The following is a 12,213-nucleotide window of genomic DNA, read 5'->3' on the forward strand; positions in this document are numbered from 1 at the left end:
GTTACTCCGAAGGTTGAACAGCGACCAAATCTTGTAAATTTTCAGGAAGACTTTTTCCTAACCAGGAGAATGTTTGAATGCATTTAAAATGATACCAGAATAAGAGAGGTCACTTAAATAGAGTTGATTCCTAAATTAGCTATGTCTTTTTAAGCCATTAGCAGTAGTTTCTTACAGAGAAGACTTGTACATATTCTGCAATGCTGAATGTCCAAAGGGGCATTTCTGCTAACTCTCAAAAGAAAGAAATCTGTTTTTTCTTTCAACAGCTCCCTCAAACCTCCATGCAGTCAAAACTGCCTGCATCCTATTATACATTATTTACTCAGTAGTTCTCTGCCTTTTACTGGGATGTAGCAAGTTTAGAAATATGCAACTTCTGCCATACAGTCATGCAGAAATAACTGGCACATGATGGCCAACCATGTGAGATTAGTAGGAGCGCGTGGAGACATGCGTGAATGGGCGTACCTTCGTTGAAGGTTGTGCGTTAGGGCTGGCAACTCAGCACGTAAAAATCAACTGCCAATTATTAGCAGACCGGAGTTCCGCTGTGGCGACCCCTAACCGGGAAAAGCCGAAAAACGCAACATACAGAACTCACAGGAGGCAGGAAGCTTTTGACCCATCAGTTTGACATCATTTTTAGGGGAAAATTCTGTAATCTTTACTGATGGAAAGAAATTTTAAACTGTATATGACAATGCGCCAGATTTCCTGGATGTGTGCAAAGCACTGTGCAAGTTTGTGTATATCTTGTGTTTGATCAACTTTTCTGCCTTGTGCTGACTGAGCACTGAGAATTGTTTCAGTTCCCCTGCAACCCTGAATTAGATTGAGAAGTAATCAGAGGTTGAATGAATGGAATCTTGTGTGGGCACAAGACCCAAGGTGGCATTGTTTCACAGTTGAGATGGTCATGCCAGAGAAATCTAATCACGTTATTTGGATAACCAGGACATTAAATACAAAAGTGTGGTGGGCGCATAACTTGCTTAATTTTTAGCAAGATATTTGACATGGTGCTTCTTAAATGTTAATTACAAACTCTGTAGACAGAATGCGTTTCTTTGCATGGGAAGAGCATTTGCTAGATAATATAATGTAGTGCTTGGATGAAAGTATGGTTAAAAAGGTAATTAGTGGGGTTGACAGGGTTTGGTTTTCTTTGATCCCTTTTTTAAAGACCTTGCAAAATAATGCAGTTGTGCAGTGGGGTTGATACAAAGAAAGTACTTTACTATTGTTGGAGGAATAAAACACACTAATGATGAAAATTCCGCTGTTGATGTATCACGGTCCCAATAAGTTGCAGAGTGGACACAAACTGAAGTAAAATCTTTTATTATTGACAAATGTATAACTGGTTAAGCACTTTCATCTGCAGTGAGTAGACTTCTTCAAAACTTGTTGGAGGAATGGTCTTAAGACACAACTACTGAAATTTATTAGAAACATGTTCAAAATAATGCCTCCGGTAATAACTCAAAAAAGGAGTAATTAGTTTGAGGTGAGTATGGAGTAGCAGCGACAGCAGCAACAAGACCGAAGGGAAAAAAAAGGAAGTCTGCTGGTATTCAGATAGATAACCTAATGGAAAGCAGTCATTTTTAGAAATCACCAAGGAAAGTTGGAGGAACACTGATATGTATTAAAAGTTATAGTCCTGAGTTACAGACATTGCATAATGCAATGTCTTGGAGTGCTCTATGCAGTTCTGGAGATGTCATTACTATGATGATGTAGAATAGAGGCAGTTTCTAGGAAAACGGTAGTGGTCCATAGTCTGTGTTAGAAACCACATAAAGGAGAAGTTGTGAGTGTGGAGAAGGAATGGCAGAAATATTCAAGTACAAGAGGAGAATTCACACAGTCCAAGTGGGTATGGCATCATAATACAGTTTAAAGCTGCATGAGGGTCATCTCAGGGAAGGATGTTTAATACACAGGATGGCAAAATAGCCTTCCCAAAGAGGTAGTAGGGTCAAAGCATTGACTTAATTCAGAAATATAAGAGACCACGAGTAAAGCGCCATCCCTGTGAGAACTGGGGTTAGGTGATGCGTCTTAAGTTTTTATATTAGTAGAACTGCAGTTTATTTAAAAATGGACAATTTGGGTAGGATACATGTTCTTTATCTGCTGTCAGATCATCTGCTGTCAGAATCTGTTTAGATATTTCATTTTACTGAGGTAATTTTGAAAATCTGGATATATTGCTAACTTTATTTAGCAAAATCAAACTTATTAAGTAACAGTTAATTTCCTTATTAGTGCATTTCTTTCCTTGGACTGTAAGTTATGACTTTGCTTGCTGCTTGAGTCCCTAGCATTCTCTTTAAGATTTGTGTTTCTTGTAGAAGTAGTACATTTGTAGCTAAGCTAATTAGAAATTAGTGTGTTGTTACATAAATTTAAATTGTAGAGCATATGGGGATTCATAAAGGTTAACTCGATGAATACACTATGTGTACACCTTGAGGTAATGTTTCTGAATTCAAGAGCTGTCCTCCCATAATGCTTTTGCTGTCTATTCATTCAGAAAGTTTATTCAAAGTACACACAGTATGTACCTTGTGGTAACCTTTATGAATCCCCTCCCCACAGTCTTTTAGTAAATGTGATCTCAGCGACTAGTGAACTTATTACACCCTAAATCTCGGTTGAACACCAGCATTCTGTGATTTTAATTTTTATTAATTAATTTGATTTTTAAAACATTTGACGATACATATTTTATCTGCTTGCTTTCATTAGAAGAATGGAAGTGGCTTACTGCTTGTGTAATCACACCCACTGTTTTTTTTTAATATTTTATTTATTTAGTTTCTTTGGTTACTAGACCTGCACATTAGATAGAGAGTTCCTCTTTTTAGCCATGACACAGGAGAATGTAGCTTTTTACAACAATTATACGAATTTACAGAATCTAAAGACTACACTAACAATACCATGCTCCAAGGAGAATTAAATTTATTTATTTGGCATTTATTTATCGGGATAGTCCGAGTGGGTCATGAGGTACCCATTTTCAACAGAGGCCCGGGGAGAAAAGCTCTGGATACATATGGTTAACAGAATGAAAAACTAGACAGACAGACATAAAGTCATAACAGTCATGCTCAAATATGAAAACAGCACATTAGTTTGTTAGAATGAGAACTTGAGACATAGTAAAGTCATAACATTCATGCACAAAATTTGAAAAACTACACATTAGTTTGTCAGAAGAAAAACTCAACAGATATAAAGTCATAGTGTTCAAGCATAAGTTATATAGAAAGCCTGATAATAGGAAGATGCAGCATTATTTACATAATAGATGATTATCATAATGATTATTAATATTCTAAAGGTCGTGAAATATGGTAACAGATTGTATTGGCAAAGGCGTAGGATAGTATGAATAGAGAAGGGTAGGGTATGATTGAGGAGATGGTAGGAATCGATGTGGAAAAGGCAGGCGTATAACCTCAGGGGAATGTGTGTAGAGGAAGGGAGGGTAGGGTAAGTTAGTACCGGGGATAGAGAGAGTAGAGGTAGGAAAAGGTATAAGATTACATCAGCCTGGGCTTATACAGGAGCAAATCCAAGCATTGTTGAAGTATTCTTTTATAGAGGTTTTGGGGGAGTGCAGGTTAGTAGCAGTTTTGATAAAGGAAGGAAGTTCCATAGTTCTGCCACAAAGCAGGAGTAAAAGCTTAGGCCTAGGGTTTTGTTAGGTTTATAAGATGTGAGAAGATGTTTCTCCTCAGATTTGAGATGTTATATCTGTGGTATAAAAGCTGATTAATGGGCTAAGAACAAGCCCAGGACAAGCTGGTGGGTTGTGGATGTGTTTGTGTAGTGTACTGTAGTAAGTTGTACGTATTGGAGGGGGGAATTCAAGCCGTCTTAGTGAATGTAGGGCTTTAGATTGATGAGTTAGAGGGGTGCGTTTAAGGCAAATTTGGCAATTTAGTTATAGCAGCTTTCTAGTTTTTTTTTTTTAGGGAGGTCTGTAAGCTAGTTAGAATTGGGGCCCCATGTAACAGTGAGGGCAAGAGGTAGGTTTTGGCCAGGGTAATTTTGGTACCTGCTGTGAGGAAGTTTTTATTCTTGTGTAGCATGCCCAGTTTTTGGTGTTTTTTTATGTCAAACTTGAGATTATAGTCAGTTATGACACCTAGTAGTTTGATATGCTGAACGAATTTGATTGCAGTATTGTTGGCTGAAAAGATCTTGAAGTTTGTTTTGTTGGAGCTATGGGGTTTGTGGGTGAAGAGAAGGAGCTTTATTTTTTTTGGGGGGGGGGGGTTCAGTAGGAGTTCAGCACTGGAGAGCCATGTTTTTATGGAAGAGAAAGCTTGTTGTGTTATGTGTTGTAGGCGAGTTAATATGTCTGATATGCAGCTAATAGTGGAGTCTTTGGCATATTGGATTAGAGTGCCTTCACAAGAGGATGTATGTAAGTTATTGATGAAGACATTAAATAGCAATGGGCCAGGGATGGATCCTTGATGATGTGATATTGGGAGATAGAGCCCTGACATTTTACTGCTTGCTGCCTGTCAGCTAGGTAGCTAGAAAACCACTGAGGTGAGCAGGAGGATAGACCAATGCTGGAAAGGTCTTTAAGGAGTTTGGGGTGAGATACCTGTCAAATGCTTCTGACAAATCTAGAAATACTGCAGATACTAGTTTGCCAGTGTCACAGACTTTGTTGACAAAGTCCAAGAAAGATAATAAGGCTGTTGAGGTACTGTGTACAGGTCTAAAGCCATGTTGAGTGTGAGAAGGTTGATTGTTCTGTTTAAGATGGTGAAGAAGTTGTAAGTGCACACATTTTTCTAGACTCTTGTAGAGGGGACAGGATTTTGCAGTAGGATGAAAGTTTGTGATGTCAGTGGCATTGCCTCCCTTTTGTAAAGGGATAATGTGTCATCTTTTCCATAGGTTAGGGACATGTGAGTCCGCTATGAATCTGTTAATTAAGATGCTAACAGGGAATGCTATTGCCTCTGCGGCAAGCTTTAGATATTCTGGTGGGAGATTATGTGCAGAAGTTGACAAGATTTCAGTTTTTATAGTAGTTTTTTATTTGAGGTAAAGGGATGGGCTGAAAAGTAAGCTGGGGATAGTTTGTGTTTTGGTAATGAGTGAGGGGTTGGTTTTGTGTGTGGGTGTGGGTGTGTGGGTGTGTGTGTGTGTGTGTGTGTGTGTGTGTGTGTGTGTGTGTGTGTGTGTGTGTGTGTGTGTGTGTGTGTGTGTGTGGTGTAGAGGTTAGTATTTGAGGTATTGGAAGAAGTACTGAGTTGGGTTTACTTTTAGGTTGGTTACAGACTGTGTAAAGTATGTGCTAAATTTGGTGGCTGTTTGAAGTGGTGGTATATTAGGGTATGGATAGAGATTATTTTTTTATTTCCTGAGTTGAGTAGTGACATTACAGAAGACCAGAATTTCTTAGGGTTGTTTTTGTGGTAATCTTGAATGTAGAAATTGTATGATTTTTTGTCGTGCAATATTCGTCTTTTTGTTTGGTTGCAGAGTTGTCTGTATAACTGAAGACTTATGTTGTTTTTATTCTTTAGCCAGGCAGTCCATGCTTCCATGTCTTTCATTAGAATTTTACATGATTTTGGAGAGCCATTAAATGTGTGAATCTGAACAAAAATCAATGTTCTGTTTATCACACTTGGAAATTAAATGAATAAGGAAAACAAAAACTATGTCTGCATAGACATGTAGTGGCAAGATAGTTTATAGCTATGATAATACAGGCACTGGATAAAAATTGCAGGGGATAACATTTATTTATTTATTTACCAGGAAGGTCCGACTTGGGACAAGCAAATTGTCCTTGGAGGCCTGGGGAGAAATGCTCCAGACACATGTCTTTGTAAGGTGGTAGGAAAAGTACCACCCAGAGGAAACCCACATGAACACAGGGAGGACATGTAGACTCTGCACAGAAGGCACCCCAGCCGAGAATCGAACTGGAGAACCTCTTGCTGTGAGGCGACAAAGCAAACTGCTGCGCCGCTCAGAGGTTTGGGAAGTGCAGGTTTATAAACCTGTCTTTCCACCATTTTTTATTTATATGTTGGTGAAGAATTAGATAAATTTAGCATAAGTAGAATGTAGCATTAATTATTGAGGGATTTATTGAGGCACAGTATTTAGTGTATTTTGAAATAAATTGAAGTACTGCAATCTACTTATGTAGCTGTGTTATATGGGTGGTATTCTTATTTATATTTTTTACTGTTCTGATAATCAGTGTATGTTTTGGCAGTGTTTCTGATGTAGTTTGTTAAAATTTATGAACGTTTTTATTTAAAAAATATAAATTTCCAGGAAAGTTCAAATGGACAGTATGTCATATAAACGCTCATAGAATGCCAGATCAGAATTTCATGGTTGAGAAGGCAGTGGATAATGTGACCATTGGAATGCTTTTCTGATGATAACTGTGACCAGGAGCAGAGAAAGAAATGTTGACTGTAACATATACTGATGACACTACAATAATTAAATGGATGAAAGGCCAGATTCAGAAGCATGGCAGTGCATATTCATGAAGGCTTTCACTAACCTGCAACTGTGAGTCACAAATAGAGATGTGAATAGGATCTGATGATTGGTATGTATGTCAGAAAGCTGCATTAAGCCACAAGGCAACCTGAATGAGCTATTGCCCCCTTCAGACTGATGGCATTCTTGGGCACAGCACAGCTATTAGAGAAACTGGCTGTGGTAACTGTATCGTTAGTCAAGCTAGTTCTTGCTAATGGATTATTTCATCAAAAGTGCAAACCTTGCCTTAAGATTGTGTGTTTGTATTAAGTAAGATGATATAGAGAGCAATGCCTCCTGCATGTGGTGAAAAGAAAACTTATCCCTTGCTTTACCAAGACTACTGTTTTAACTGTTTTTAGGGGTTTTTTTTCCCTATATGTTGGTGAAACTGCCCATTAATGAAGAGAGACTTGGTTAGTAGCTGTATATTCAGTTGGTTATAGCATTTTGAACAGTAAATAGTGAATAAATAACATTTACGCATATTGTTGTAGCTGCACATGGCAAATACTGCCAGAACAGCTATAGCAATAGTGACTCTATGCAAAAAACTGCTGCTTGTTTTCGGAAATCTCCATTGCCCACCAGCAAATTTAGCTACAGTCTAAAATCTGATGACCCCCAGGGGTATAGTCGCTCCACTCACACCACTGGTACTAATCAGGTTAAAGTATAAAAAGGGCACATAAATATGAATCATTAAACAGCTCACTAAGTGCAGCCTGCTTTCAAATATGCATTGTTGCCCTGGGTATGAGCTTACACCATCCATATCCAAGAATAGTCTTTACACTGAGCACCCATCAAGCAGAGTCTTTGGCCTAGCTTTCCAGACTCCTTTCTTATTACTGTCTGTTGGTATCAAGCTTTCCAGTGCTGACTTTACTTTGAATAAATTCTTACATTCACACACAACATGTGAACACACACACACATTCATTTCCAGGGAAGGTTTGTAATAGTCTCCAGCCCTACAACTTTTTGTCCTTGCTCTTGGTTGTACACTGCCTCCACCTTAAATTACTTGACTGTTATGTTTCATTCATGTTAATAAGCCATATAATTATAAACACTAATAGGATCATACTATCATAGGAAGTTACTGAGCTATTGACTCTGAGGCCCTTACAAGCCTAGCCAAGAATTTAGCCCATGTTCCAACAAGTCAGCACCCTATGCCACTGTCCAGCAAGGACACAGGTGGAATCCCAGAGGTGTATTTTCCTGTTCCCCATCCAGTTATCCAGATTGCGCTTAAAAAGGTTTAATGAGGTACTCTGCTTTATGTGGAGAGGGAGTCTATTCCACAAAAGGTGGAGTCGCTGGAACACAAATCTGTCCTGCCAGCATGTCCTATTGATGTCACAGACCAGGTTGAGGTCGTGCGTGCGGATTACTCGAGTGGAGCTTGACTTGAAGATATGCAACAATCCCATCAGGCGGGGTCTGAGATTTCTTTGTATGCCAGAGAGAGGTCACCTTTGAGGAGTCCGTAGTAGATTGAGTAGAGGGACAGGGCTTTTAGCCTGTCTGTGTAGGGTAGATGTTTGAGGCCCTGGATCCTCCAGATGAGGAACCTCTGTGTTCTCTCCAGCTGCTGCATATGCTTTGTGAGGTACATGCTGAAAGGGGCATTGTACTCAATAATGGATCTTATAAGGGAAAAATACAGGGAGTAATGGTAGTTTGTACTAGAGTAGTTCAGCTAATTAGTGATGGATGCCAGCAAGTTATCACCATTTAGCAATAAATAACCTATTATTAATTAAAAAATAACTAGACGACCAGTCACAAACTTTTTAAAAGAGAGAAAGTAAAAATTCTTCACTTAAGAAAGAATGAGTTAAACAGTACAGTTAATTGAATATGCAGAGAAATATAAATCTGTATAGAGAAAGCAGAAAATTATCACATCAAAGAAATAGATTATAAGAAAGAGTGTTTACAGTTAAGTCTTTCTAGCTGCCTCTTAAATAAAAAGTTAAAAAGCCCTATGATACAGTGGCTGAATTTCCACAAGCCTTCACTGCAAAGATAATAAGTGCCTTATAGCTTTGAACACCACAAGGTCCAGGAAAGTTGTTCTCTCTTCCTTGTTCTGACTATTTACCTGTTTGGCATATGTTTCCCTGTGCAGAAACTGCAGATACTGTTAGGCAGAGTTTCATATTTACCTACTGATGAGTTTGTTTTCATAGTTTTGTAGCTTGTTAGTTTTGTGGACTACTAATAGTCACAGATCTTGTAATCACAGGGCAGAATAATTACATTTTTTCCATATGTCTGGCATACATTTCACATCCTATATATATAATTGCTGTATTTCCCAAATGAATGCAGTTACTCACTTCCTTTACAAGTACCATATACTTTTTTAAAACTGTGTAGAAAAAAAGGTCACAAGTTCTCATGTTTTCCATTAGGCTGAAAAAAAGCACATTTTACCTACAATAGGTTTTATAAAATCATAAATGCAGCTCACTGATCTTTTAAAGCTGATTCAGAAAACAGTAGCAGATATAGTCCCAAACAACACATAGTCTCCACTCCCCCCATCAGATGAGTGCACTCCCTTGGTACAGTATCCTGTTTCCTTTCTTGACAAACATCTGCAGTGCCTTTAGCAGTACAACTCTTCTACTGGATAGTCATGTTATAAGACAGCAATGCTAATCTTCATCTAATACGCTTTCCATTTTGTCTGTGTGCCTTTTGTAACCAAGGCTATAGTCTGTGAACTTAAGACCAGGTAATCTTTTTCTACTGCTACTGATGATTCACCTTGGATGGACGTTTGCAGCTGTGGTACACTATGTGGTACCTTTGTGACTTTAATGAAAGCTGAACTGCAGTCCCCATTCCATGGTTTGAAGCATATACCTGCTCAATAAATTCTTGATTGTAGTCAGGACAATCTAGAGGGCAGCCGCGGTGGTGCAGAGGTTAGCGTTGCTGCCTCACAGCAAGAGGTTCTGCAGTTCGATCCTCGGCTGGGATGCCTTCTATGTGGAGTCTACATGTCCTCCCTGTGGTCGCGTGGGTTTCCCCCAACATCCCAAAGTCATGCTGTGGGCGGACTGGACACTCTAAACTGGCCCTTCATGTGAGTGCGTGTGTGTGTGCCTTCTGTGGAAGGTTGGACGCCGGGCTGGCAACTCGACACTGTAAAAGTCCACTGCCAATCATGAGCGGACAGGTGTTCCGCTGTGGTGACCCCTAACCGGGAAAAGCCGAAAGAAGAAGAAGGAGAAGTCAGGACAATCTAGTACAGGGGGTCCACTAAAGGCCTGTAAGTATTTGGGATGCCTGTACACAAGCTGACAAGTCCAGACAACTTTATCTGCTCTACTCTTTCTGGTAAGGTCTGCAAGGGAAGTGCTGTCATACTATAGTGAGGAACAAACTTTCTGCTGTCTCTATAAATGTGCTAACATGTTATTTAGTAGCGTAGGTAGGCCATGCCTGAATGGACTCCATCTTGTTTGATTCTATCTAAATCTTACCGTCACCCCATCTGTGACCGAGATGAGACACTTTTGCCATTCCCACCTGATATTTTTGATAGTTAACCCTTCCCTTTTCAGTCTACCCAACAGCTCCCTAACATGCTTAACATTTTCTTGCCATAACCGGCTGTAGATTGCAATATCATCAGTTAAGCAAGATCACAGCCTCTGCACCTGTTAGAATGTGACCTATAAACCTCAAGCAGTTTGCTGGAGCAATTTCCATCTTGTACTTGTATAACCCAAAAGGGGTTACATAAGCTGACATCTCATTACTGCAGGTATCAAGGGTACCGTCAGTAACCTTTTGTTCATATCAATAGTAGTAAGATGCTCATACCCAGCTGCTGTAAGGTTTCTTCTGTCTTGGGCTTAGGGTAAGCATCTGACTCTTTGTGGCTATTCATTTTCCTGTAGTCTACACAGAACTTGGTGCTGTTGTCTGCCTTTGGCATCAGTATTGTCATGAGGCCTAGTGATTATTGGGCTTTTGTATTACTCCCAGATCCAACATCTCCTGCTTTTTTTGTTTTAGTGTCTGTTAAACATGCTCAGGAACCCTATAAAGTGCCTATTATATTGGCTATTGGAGCCCGATGTCCCCATGGTGCTGCAGTCAGGTGAGTACCACTGGCATATCAGTAAGCATGTCCCCAACTCCTACAATACTTCTTGTATGTCCTGACCTGGGTTGAAGATTGCTGCTGTGAAAGGGCTTCCTCATCCACTGAGGTATCAGACCAAGCCTCACTGAGGAGGTTTGCTATGAAACCCTCCTCTTATTCCTACTGTAACCCATTGCAGATACTGAATAGCAGTGACTTTCTCTTTCTCTCTCTGAATCATGATAGTGTTTGTGATGTCTGGCTATATCCCACTGAACTGCGACCAGTAAATGACATCCCTTACTATCCTGGGTCAGTAACTAAGGAGCATCAATCCTCACTACTGACTCCAGTATGAGATGGTCACTTAAACAGAAGTAATATTTCACAATTTTCCACTAAGAGCACAACAGGAACAGGCTCTATTTTCCTGGGACTGGAATATATACCTCTATCCACCCCTAATGTATTTTCATATTCTACACTTTAGAGCAATGTGTCCCAGCTTAAGACCTCGGATGCACTTACACTCAAAGTAAATTTAAATCTCGCGCATCCAAACACTTCTGAGAAAGCCTGACACAGATTCCCAGCTGTGTCCCTTTCCCAAAATAACATGGTAATGCTGTCACCAATCAGAGTATCTTCATGCCCTTCTGAAGAGGTGTCCAATTATGAAAATTAAATATAAAATAAATTATAGCTATGACCATAAGCGACCAGGCCTTTGAACTGACCTGGGGAGTATCAAACCGGTAAGCGCACACTCTAATCTCTAAAGAAAAAACACTGATTTCTGTCCACAATGTACAGTAATGAAAAGCATTTAATAATAAGTAAAATGATTATAAGATTGTAAATCAATAGCTTTCAATAAACACTAGAACTCAATCTCCAGAAATTTAAAATTAAACTGCAGGATAGGAGTCCATTATTCTAGAAAAAGTCTATCTTAATAATTAAGCTTTCCTAATCTAACTAAAGAATACTGTCCCTGATCTAATCTAGCACATAACAAGGTAAAAGGCAGGTTTAAAGTTTTTGGCGAGTTCTCTTTCATGGGGGCCCACTGACTGTACTTCACAAAACTGCTCAGCAGTTGACAAACTGCAGTCTCAAATGTCTCATTTTGAAATTAACAGTCCCAACCCTATGCCACTGTCCAGCAGGGACACAGATGGAATCCCAGGGGTGTATTTTCCTGTTTCCCATCCAGTTATCCAGGTTGCGGTTAAAAAGGTTTAATGAGGTACTCTGCTTTATGTGGAGAGGGAGTCTATTCCACAAAAGGGGAAGTCTCTGAGACACAACTCTGTCCTGCCAGCATGTCCTATTGATGTCACAGACCAGGTTGAGGTCGTGCATGTGGGGTTACTCGAGTGGAGCTTGACTTGTAGATATGCAGCAGTCCCATCGGGTGGGGTCTGAGATTGCTTTGTATGCCAGACAGAGGTCACCTCTGAGGAGTCTGTAGTAGACTGAGTAGAGAACTTTTTCAAATGACCACTTAGCAACCAGGAACATTCTAATTACATCACTCACTG

The 12,213-nt window shown here is 39.6% G+C and overlaps 1 protein-coding gene across 2 annotated transcripts in view; it reads left to right on the plus strand.

The window, feature by feature from the left end:
• Nucleotides 1-12,213, plus strand: part of XRCC1 (X-ray repair cross complementing 1) — a 1,655,904-nt gene that overhangs the window by 103,274 nt on the left and 1,540,417 nt on the right. The gene's annotated exons all lie outside the window — the stretch shown is intronic.

The sequence above is a fragment of the Protopterus annectens genome, chromosome 8.part0, assembly GCF_019279795.1.
Source record: "Protopterus annectens isolate FY-2018-M chromosome 8.part0, PAN1.0, whole genome shotgun sequence".
Classification (NCBI taxonomy): Eukaryota; Metazoa; Chordata; order Ceratodontiformes; family Protopteridae; genus Protopterus; species Protopterus annectens.